This window comes from Rhinopithecus bieti, unplaced genomic scaffold, assembly GCF_001698545.2.
Source record: "Rhinopithecus bieti isolate Rb0 unplaced genomic scaffold, ASM169854v2 scaffold_20150, whole genome shotgun sequence".
Lineage (NCBI taxonomy): Eukaryota > Metazoa > Chordata > Mammalia > Primates > Cercopithecidae > Rhinopithecus > Rhinopithecus bieti.
The window spans coordinates 748,053-759,674 of NW_016810565.1; positions in this window are offsets into that span (position 1 = coordinate 748,053).

The following is an 11,622-nucleotide window of genomic DNA, read 5'->3' on the forward strand; positions in this document are numbered from 1 at the left end:
CCTTCCTTCCTTCCCTCCCTCCCTCCCTCCTTCCTTCCCTTCCTCCCTACCTTCCTCCCTTTCTTTCCTTCCTTTCCTGTCTTCCTTCCTCCTCCCCTTCCTTTCCTTCCTTCCTTCCTCCCTCCCTCCCTACTGCCCCTGCCCTTTCTTGCTGTAAACAGGGCAGGAGTGTGCAGCGGTGCTCTCAGGAGCAGGCCACACTGCCACGCAACTCTAGAACACTGAGTGGATGGCACCCCCTGGGGTTGTGCAGTGAAGAGCCCCCAGTCAAACGCAGCTCATTCCAACACTCTAAGCCTATTGGGCTCCTCAGCCCTCTTGAAACTGAGCAATTTCCTCCTCCCTTTAGTCCAAGGAGGGAGCTGGCTTCCTCCACAATGGAGGCTGTCACCTGCCCCGCAGGGCCCAGACCTGGTGGGGTTGATGGAGGAGCCTCCAAGAAGCATGAAGCCAGCTCAGAGCACCTCTAGTGCACAAGCCTGAGAGTGGAACATTGGCGGCAGCGTCCCCCTGCAGAGGGGCTCCCCAGACACAGGAGGGGCCATGGCTCTCATCGGTCCAGGCCTCTCTATCTTCCCCATTCCCACTTTTCTCCACTGTCCCCGCTATACCTCAGGGCAGTGATGAGACAACTTCCAGTCCTCCCTACCTGCCTCTGGCCTTCTTGCTCGCTAAGGGGTCTTAGGAAGAGACTCCTGGGAGGAGGAGGTTCATTAATCAGCAGAAGAGTCATTTACATGTTTAGACTAGACCCCCAGCCAAAGCAAACAAACAAACAAAGTTCATATTGAGACAAGTCAATATTTGACTTAATGAGACTGCCTTGCCCGTTGAATGCTTTGATGATGACCTTTGACCTGGGAGCTTTGGAAGGCATTGAGCTGCCATCCCACAGACACTGCACTTTGGGAGGGGCTCCAGCCCCACTCCTAAAGCACCTGCCAGCAATTAAAATTCCTTCCCCAGGGATCTAGGCCCCGCCTCTGAGGTCATGGGGTCTCTCACCTTTCAGGAGTCCCAGGCAGCCCAGGACTTCTTTCTTTCTGGAAGCTGCTAGAGAAAGCCCAGTTTCACATCCCCTTTGCAAACCCCCCACCCTAATAACCCACTTTCTTCAGGAAGTGAAGTCTGATCAGAGACAGCCTGGCAAGAGGAAAGAATAAGAAACTGGGGACAGGACCCTGATCCCAGCTATACCTTCAACCCCTGTTTGCTGTATGACTTTGGTGAACATTCCTGTTCTCCAGCCTGACTTCCTCATGACAGTGTGGGGACTGGATTTCTTTCTTTCCTTCTCCTTCCTTCCTTCCTTCCCTCCCTCCCTCCCTCCCTCATTTCTTTNCATGAACACAAAGTTATAGAGAAAAAAAAGACTTTTCTACTCTAGATATTGAGAAAGAGATGTAATGATTAATCCAATTTGAAATAAGACCCAAGACAGATAGGGAAAAGTTGAGTTGACAGTATAAAACTAAAATTGTAAAAGAAAAAAAAATACAATGACCTGCCCCTACTTATAAAATATTTTTAAATATGGGAAAGATTAATCAATTGTGCCTCTTTCTCTGTTTTATTTCTAGCTAGCAGTACTCATAAGTTTACTTTTTAAAAAGGTTAGATGTATTTAAATTCTCCTTTCAACAGCCCTTACAGTATCGAGACCAAACAGTGAAGAGAGCCAGACATTCTGAGTATCAGGGATGGTAAGAAACCCTGTCTGGAAAAGGGAATGGAGGCAGGAAATAACACAGACATAGAGTGGAGTAGGTGTTCATTTTTCATTGTCCAGCTGGCTCCCTTGAAGTTAAGTAAGGTAAAATTAATCAGTAACTTGCCCATTAAAGAGTTAGCATTAGAAGTAAACTAACTACAGCAAGTCCAGATGTCCTGAATCTCCTGGTTACAAATACTCCAATTTCCTATTAGGCTAGGCAGAGACTATGGTACTGATATGTCTGGAAGCAGAGTGCCCAGAACAAAAACCCAGTTCTATCTTTTACTGTCTAGGTCACTTTGAGTAAGTTACTTAAGCATGCTAAGTTTTTGTTTCCTTATCTATAAAACATGGATACTCTATTAAATTCGAACTTATTTTCAGAAGTTAAAATATTGCAAATAAAGTTCCAGCAAGTGAACGTCACTTAAGTCATAAAATCAAGTAATCATAACCATTTAAGAACTGATTGAATGTGCAGGGGAGATAGGGAAGAGAAATCAATAATGTCTGCTATCCTCTTAGATTAGATAACCAGGTAAATGATGATGCCATTCATCAATATAAGGGAAACAAACAGGACAAGTATGGTGTGCATGTGAGCTGAGGAAGGGTATGGAGAAGAGAAAGATGATTGTAGCTTTAGGCATATTGTGATTTAGGTGCCTGTTTATAAGGTGTACATTTAACTACCTACTTCATCCATATCCCTTTCTAAGCAAAACTATATTCATATACCATATTACTCTATGCCCTGCCTACTACTTACTCAGAGCCACAGAACTTGCTGGGAAATGTAAGCTTGAACAATTAGACCACTCATTCAAAAACTGGGAGTTAAGTCATTTAAGCTAAGAAGTGCTGAAGGAACATGCAGTCCTATTGGCTAAGAGAACCATCAGAAGCCCTGCAGAAATGAGTAAGCTAAGAAAGCCACTAGAGAAAGAATAATGAAGTAAATATTGCGATGATACACGAAAGATAGATAGATGGGGTGGGGGGTTATACAGACAGGTAGACTAGATAGATAGATAGATAGACAGACACTAGTTTCCATTCATTAATTGCCAGCTTTTAAAATTCTAGCTTTTCAATTAAGTCTAAATGTGGTTACATTTATGTTTTCATTCATACAATAAGCCTCTTTTGTGAATAGATAGGTCCTGACTATAATACTGTGGGTGAATCTATCTATTTAGTTGGTATTTCTTATTTTCTATAATCCCAACAGACTCTAATACATTTGTTACTACATATGGTCAACAAAAATCACAGATGATCGATTTTAGCAAGCTTGGGATGATGATATTGCAGAGAAGTTCATATCACAGTTACGAACTTTGAGCTTAGATATGTATGTTTCTCATATCAGAGTAGGCCTGAAGCCTGACATGAAGGGCCATATTTACTTCACAGATTAGAATTTTTTTGACAGGGTCTCATTCTGCCATCCAGGCTGGAGTGCAGTGGTGCAATCTTGGCTCGCTGCAACCTCTGACTCCCAGGCTCAAGTGATCCTCCTACCTCAGTGTCCTGAGTAACTGGGCATACACCTCCTGGCTAATTTTTGTATTTTTAGTAAAGACAGGCTTTGATCATGTTGACCCGACTGGTCTCAAACTCCTGACCTCAAGTGATCTGCCTGCCTCGGCCTCCCAAAGTGCTGGGATTACAGGTATGAGCCACCGTGATCCGCCAATAGATTAGAAAATTATGTCACTGAGTCTAATCCCCCTACCAGAAACCCAAGAAACGGCATCACTAAGTAGATACTTTGCTTCTGAAAAGACTTATAATATCATGCGATATAAAGTTTAATAAATAAAGCACATCAAAGATATAAACTATAATGTTCTTGGAAACCAAGAGTCACAGAATGATTTTATATTATTCTAAGTCCCATATTTAGTATTCCCATATCAATTAGTCTTTGAGAAAAGGTGAGAGTCTTCTATTAAAAGTCGAACTACATTTACACCCTCAGTTCAATTCCTCTGTGGATGGAAACTGAGAATTTCAGGTACATTATTAAGGAAAATTTTAAGACAGGGACTTGTTTGACTTACCTATCTTTCCCTCACGACAACTGGTATAGTACTTAGCCATAACAAGGATAATTCAACATATCATTAATTTTTTTATTAGTTATCAAATGCACACGAAAGGCGGTACCTTTCTATATCCCACTTTACTGGAGGTGGTATGTAGTATGCTGTAATTTACTTGAGAAAGGTTAGTGTGTTTTGTAAATAACACTCACTTTTAAGAACTTTGCCAGACCCAGCACGGTGACTCACGCCCGTAATCCCAGCACTTTGGGAGGCCTAGGCGGGTGGATCACAAGGTCAGGAGATCGAGACCATCCTGGCCAATATGGTTAAACCCCGTCTCTACTAAAAATACTATCTATCTATCTATCTATCTATCTATCTATCTATCTATCTATCTATCTATCTATCTATATAGTGGCACATGCCTGCAATCCCAGTACTAGAGAGGCTGAGGCAGGAGAATGACTTGAACCTGGGAGGCAGAGGTTGCAGTGAGCCAAAATTGCACCATTGCACTCCAGTCTGGGCAACAGAGTGAGACTCCATCTCAACAACAACAACAAAAAAGGACTTTGCCAATCAAATACACATAGTCTACAATATACATCTTTGGTTCATGTACTTAGGCAAGACATTCCATCACTTGCCTTACTTGAAACTCAGATTTGTGAGAGTAACAGGAGTCCCAGCCTTCATGGTCTTGGAAGGAGAATATCACAGAGTGTGAACTTGGGAGTTTAAAGATATAAGAAGTTAGAGAACAGCCTCTCACAGGACATGAAGACATAGCAACTGTGAAGTACAGGAAGATAAACTTTGTTAAAGAAAAAATATAGAAAGAACATGAAAATGCAAGTGAATAAAAGATCTTTGAAACTTTTATGCAAAATTTCAATTATTGATTGATAATATTACTATGTGAGTGCTATTAATAAGAAAAACTCAAAAGGCTATTCTACCAGTAACAATGGATCTTTATCTTGGTCATTAACAAAAGTTGCAATTTTAGCCTGTAACATTGTATCTCAGAGATTTTTAAATCTCAGAGGAAGTCTGCAGGTCCAAAAAGAAACATCATATTAATAATTAAGTTCATTCTATGTAGTATAATTAACTCTAATCTAGACTTGGAAAACATTATGCCCATGGGACTCCCCCACATAAGGCTTGACCTCTGATACATGAGAACTGTGTAATGGCCTCTGTGCATAGACATGTAGATACTGTTTTACAGAAAGGTTAACTAGGTATTTTGAAATATCTTGCTGATTTATTATAGATCTGATAACATCCTGTTTTATAACTAAATATGATCCTAATACAATTTTTGTAAGGAAAGGGCATTGAGAAGTTGGCTGGGTATGCAATCCATGTTCTTACCATTGGTCATTACATTACTGGCCTGAGCCACCCTGGCGAGAGGGCAGAAAAAATCAAAGCATTTATCCCCTTTATGAATGAAAGAATGCCTGCAATGTGACATAGAATAGTGGAATTTCTCTAGTTCAGGAAACACTTGGAATTAAACATGGGCTTAATTTAGTGCTTCAAGATAAAGACTACAAATTTTTCAAAATGAAACACCCATGTCTCTTGGTCCTGATAAGGCCACCATCGTTTACTCCCTAAGATTTTGCCTGGACATACAGGGACAAAGAAGGATTCTTCTTTCTTAGATGGGCACATTTGTAAGCACAACAATGCAACATCCCTTTTCTAGTTTGAGTCAGACCTATATAGCACTTATGAGGCATTTGAGGCCAGAGTTATCAGGCCAGCTCATTTTACATTTCATTTCTTTTTCCTCACAGTACTTTCACAGTTTGAAATGAAACACATTAAACTGGCAGACATTTAAGAACACAGCCATAGAAATGATAATCAGTACATTAAACACTATTAAGATAATATTTTATTTGATATTATGATTACATCTAATGGCAATATGTAACTTTAAACTAAGGCAGGTGCGAATCTGGATGTACATAATTTTCCTTCCAAGAATGGTGCAGCAGTCATTTATGTCATTACATAAACAATACTCCTAAATTTCATCATTCAAATAGGCAATACAATTGCAAGTCATTTATCATCTAGTTCCTGAAAGGCAACAATAAGGCACCGAAGTAGAATTATCACTTTAAACTTAATGATCTCAATCATGAGTCATGTTTTCTTATTTGACAGATATTTTATTATTCTATATTTAGCTTATAAATGTGTGAAGGAAACAAGAAAAAAAATAAATCAATACTCAACACTTATTTAATATAGCATTTTCTCCCTTTAGGCCTAGATAGGTGGTTTAAGCCTGCCTGTATTAAGAAATTTAAAACTTCATTGCAGTCTGAGATGAGAGAAAGGGTTGTCTTAGAATTTAATGAGGGGAATAGGAGTAAATAATATGATTTCCTTCAGCTTAAAAGGGATGCCATGAAGAAGATTGAGGAGTGTGCTGCATTGAGGTACTATAGAGAAGAGGAGGCAGGATTCTCTTTAAAGATTCCCAAACCTTTAACAGGACTCCTTCTAATGTCCACAGCCATAATTGCACAGATCCACCCGAATCCCCTATCCAAATAGGAGACATTCCTTATTCCTTGCTTGTGAGTGTATACCTGTGAGAAAAAGAGGACTAGAAACTTTTAGAACATATGCTATAGTGCTTTGTATCACTATTATTTTTTGTAACTTACTGCAGGGAGAGAACTTGAGTGAACTCACCAAAGGGACTAAATAATTTTTCAGCAATCATTTCTGCAAATACTTGTTTAATTACCAGTCATTCACAATATTGTTTGTTATTCTTTTTCAAATAGATACTCCCTTGCAGATAAGGCAGCGTACTCCTTTAAGTCATGTTCGTGTTCCCTAATGCTAGCACAGTTTCCGCCAAAGGGTAATTTTAAAATGTGCGCTTGTTGGAAAAGTAGTCTGTGTGTGTGTGTGTGTGCGCGTGCGTGCACGTGTGTTGGATGTATTTGTCTTATATATATATTTCCCATAGGCAGTAATAATGACAAATGCAAGGATTTATGGAATGATGTACTGATAAATGTTTAACAACCAAGTCTTTGTAAAAAGTAGGGTCTGAGGAGAGAATGGTGCTGTTTTAAAGGGTTTGCCAATTTCCCATAGTATAAATACCATCACTGTGGCCATGTTCAAGATATTACCTTGACCTCAACTAGCTTGAAAAGTTCCTGAAAATTTAACAATAAGTTATTATCAACTAGTGTAAGGGATGTGATGAACAGGTGAGTGCATTTTTTTTTTTTTTTTTTTTTGGTAGAACAATTTATTTTCTTTTGGGTATATACCCAGTAATGGGATTGCTGGATTGATTGGTAGTTGTTTTAAGTTCTTCTAGAAATTGCCAAATTGTTTTCCACTGTGACTGAAGTATTTTACCTTCCCACTAGCAGTGTATAAGCATTTCCTTTCTTTACAGCCTCACCAGCATCGGTTTTTTGACTTTTTAACAGTAGCCATCTTACTGGTGTGAGATGGTATCTCATTGTGGTTTTGACTTCCATTTTTCTGATGATTAGTGATGATGAGCATTTTTTCCCTCTGTTTGTTGGTCACTTGTATGTCTTCTTTTGAGAAGTATCTGTTCATGTCTTTTACCAGCTTTTTAACCGGGTTATTTGTTCTTTGCTTGGGAAAGGAAAAATTCTTGACACTACACATTTTAAGAGGAAAGGTTCATATGGTAGAAACAAATAACTTATAATTAAATTAGAGCTCCTATATTAAGCCAAGATATACTAAGAATGGCATTGTTAATTGGTAGGGACTTCCTGGAGAACTGTGTTGGAAAATATTTTGACATTAAGTTTGAACACAGGAGCAACAACAGCATGACTGATAAATAATGTCTACTATAGACTCAAGCATGGGCAAAGGCAGCCCTTATGCCCTGTATTTAGCATCTATGACCCAGCCCACAAATTTGCTTCATATATGAGAAAATCAAGGCTTAGATAATGACATGAGTTTTCAAGATGTCATATTACATTTTATTTCATTTACCAAATCAATAAATGGGGAGACTGTCAGCCAGGAACTATGAAAAAGCTAAATAGATACTTGATATTAATTCAATCTTTTAAAAATTCAAACAATAACAAGAATCACATTGTGACTAGCTGAAGTGATATGGAAAGAAAAAGGAGATGTTCATGTGCTATGAGAACTTGTTGAGAATTATTAAAGGTTTTGAGTATAAAAATGTTGTAAGTTTTTTGAGGTCAGGTTTTATGCTTATTCTTTTACTTCACATGTTGCCTTGGACATAGCTGGTGATCAATATGTGTTTGTTTCTTAATTGATTATTGAAAAGAAGGTAGGATGTGAGACAGATAATGAAATATTGATGTCTGAGTTAAAACTATGGAAGAGAAATTAGAAGAGAAATATCAGATATTGCATTGTGAAGGGCCTTTTTAAAATTATACTTTAAGTTCTACATGTGCAGAATGTGCAGATTTGTTACATAGGTATACACGTTCCATGGTAGTTTGCTACACCCATTAATCCGTCGTCTACATTAGGTATTTCTCCTAATGCTATCCCTCCCCTTGCCCCCACCTCACAACAGGCCCTAATGTGTGATGTTCGCTTCCCTGTGTCCTTGTGTTCTCATTGTTCAACTCTCACTTATGAGTGAGAACATGTGATGTTTGATTTTCTGTTCCTGTGTTAGTTTACTGAGAATGATGGTTTCCAGCTTCATCCATGTCCCTGCAAAGGACATGAGCTCATCCTTTTTTATGGCTTTGTAGTATTCCATGGTGTATATGTGCCACATTTTCTTTATTCAGTATAAAATTGATGGGCATTTGGGTTGGTTCCAAGTCTTTGCTATTGTGAATAGTGCTGCAATAAACATATGTGTGCATGTATTTTTATAGTAGAACGATTTATAATCTTTTGGTTATATACCCAATAATGGGATTGCTGGGTCAAGGATCTAGGACTAGCCATATTTTTAACAGGCCAGGTAGGCCCGGCCTTAACTGGGGGGGCGTGAGGGGGTCAGGGTAAGGCCTTCAAACTTCTTGTTAGCTGCCTTGGCCCTAGAGAAAGAGGCTTACAACCTATAAAGAAGAGGGCCATTCCTCACACCTTGCCATCCATGCAAAGTTCAGGGACTGCTACCATACACGACGCAGTCTGTATCTTCAGACCCTTCCCATCTGTTTATTCTCTAAAAATATATATGTGTGAGAAAAGACACTCGGGAAAATTGTAAAGGACTTTGAACTTGTTGAAAGGGGAAGTCTAAAAAGGGGTCGAGACAGAACTGGATTCCAAATCCAAAGCTGGATTGGGAAAGAGGAGCTCTCTGGTGGCATCCAGTGAGGGTGCAGGGAGAAAGGCACGTCACAGCCCAGGAATGATCTGGAAGGGGCCACTGTCAATGAAACAAGACAGAAGAGATGAAAAGGCTTATGTGAATGTGGGAGAGGTAGGAGGGATGTGAATTTGGTTGATGGTCTTCGACCATTCATTCATTCATTTAGAGAAAGGGTCTTACTCTGTCTCCCACACTGAAGTGCAGTGGTGTGATCATAGCTCACTACAGCCTCAATCTCTGGGGCTCAAGCAATCCTCCTGCCTCAGTCGCCTGAGTAGCTGGGACTCAGGTGCACACCACCACCATACATAAATATATTTTTTGTAGAGATGGACATTTTTTTTGGTTTCAGTCGTCGCTCTGTCACTCAGGGTGGAATGCAGTGGCATAATCTCGGCTCACTGCGACCTCTGCCTCCCGGATTCAAGTGATTCTCCTGCCTCAGCCTCTGGAGTAGCTGGGATTACAGGCACCAGCTACCACGCCTGGCTAATTTTTGTATTTTTAGTAGAGATAGGGTTTCACCATGTTGGCCAGGCTGGTCACCATGTTGGCCGTGCATGGAGAGATGGAATGTTACTATGTTGCCCAGGCTGGTCTCGAACTCTTGGCCTCAAATGATCCTCTCCCAAAGCACCGGGATTACAGGTGTGCTGGCCTCAACTTTTTAAAGAAGCAGAATTACCTTTTCAGAAGAAATCTCCCTCAGATCCCCTAGGATATAAGCTGGTAAAGGAGTTACTATAGTTTGATGTGGAGAGCAGCTCTCCCTACACCAGCTCTGTGCCTACACCAGCTCTGTGCCCGCCCTCAGGACTGGGACTCAGAGAAGTACAGTTACTGCCTGAGGTCACCTGGCTAGGAAGTGGCTCAGAGGGGTTTAGAACTCACACGTGTTGGCCAGGTGCAGTGGCTCATGCCTGTAATCCTAGGACTTTGGGGGACCAAGGTGGGTGGATCACAAGGTCAGGAGTTCGAGACCAGTCTGACCAAAAGAGTGAAACTCTGTCTCCACTAAAAATACAAAAATTAGCCAGGCGTGGTGGCGCACCTGTAATTCCAGCTACTCGGGAGGCTGAGGCAAGAGAATCACTTGAACCCGGTAGGTGGAGGTTGTGGTGAGCCGAGATCACGCCACTGCACTCCAGCCTGGGCAACAGAGAGAGGTTCCATCTCAAAAAAAAAAAAAAAAAAAAAAAAGGAACTCACACGTGGTGATGACAGAGGGTCCCATGTCTTCTCAGGAACAAGACACACCCACTGCTTTGTTCATCCCTGTGTGCCCAGTGTCTGGGATGGGGTCTGGCACCCAGAAGGCCTTCATATGGGTGTTTGCGGAAGGCTCCTTCCACCGTAGCTGTCCTCGGCATTGACTCAGCCTCGCAGGTCATCAGGCACTCTCAGGGAAGTTTTCTGTGCCTGGAGTCTACTTCAGCCCGCTGTTCTGGGTGCTGTCTCGAAGGCCAGTCCCTTTGGGATGTGTGTTGGGATGGGGATTGGGCGAGCACCCTGGGCATCAGCAGGTGAGGTCCTTCACCTCTCCTTCTCCGACGGACTTCTGGAAACTTGAGGCATCCTCTGAGCAGCGTCGTTCCTGCCCTTACTTGGTCAGGGAGCTGTGATGCAGCCCAGAGACCCCCCAGTCCTTTCCTCCCCCCATTCTCCTCTCTGTGTACCTTGAGCACAAACACTCTGGAGAGCTCGTGGAGAGACGAGTTCCAGCAGGAAGCAGGGGGTGTCCTGGGGGCCCAGGGAGAGAAGGCCCTGTCGTCTGTAGGGGCGGCAGGTCTCCACCGGTGCTCAGCCCCCTCCCTCACCTCCTCCCATCTTCCTCAGGATCCCGCTCCCCCACCCCCTCATCCCTCTGCCCTGCCAAGTTTGGGACATGAGAACAGGCCAGGTCCCCTCTGGGGAGCCCGGGGTGGGCGGAGTCAGGCCTGGCTGGGCCTCCAGGTTGGCCTGCCCTGGCCCCTGGGTTTAATAAACTCTGAGAGAGGTTTTCAAAGGCTGCTTGATCTTCCCCATCAGGCAGCCCCTGTCTCCCTTTCAGAGCCGCAGAACTGGAAAGAAAAAACCGCTCAATGAACAAGGCGGCCAGAGAAAGCTGAGCCGCGGGGCACCTTCTATGAATTTCTGATGAGCGCACGGCCCTGACTCCTGGGTCCTGGCCCAGTGCAGTCAGGGATGTTAGTTTAAGTCATTTCGCACGGTTCACTGGCTCTCTGAGAGCAGCTTGTCTCCAGCCTGGGCCTCTCTAACAAGCTCTTTTTACTCAGGGCTTCTCTGAGCATACACCTCAAACAATAGCAGCTTTCAAGGGGCTCGGCCCTCCTCTGGCGGCTTCCCTCTCCCAACCCCAGCCAAGCCTAGCCTCTATCGCTCACTGCCCACCTGAGTGCCCCCACCCACAGCCTGACCCACAGCAGCATTCAGGGAAGACTCGCTCCTTCCTTCCTTCCTTCCTTCCTTCCTTCCTTCCTTCCTTCCTTCCTTCC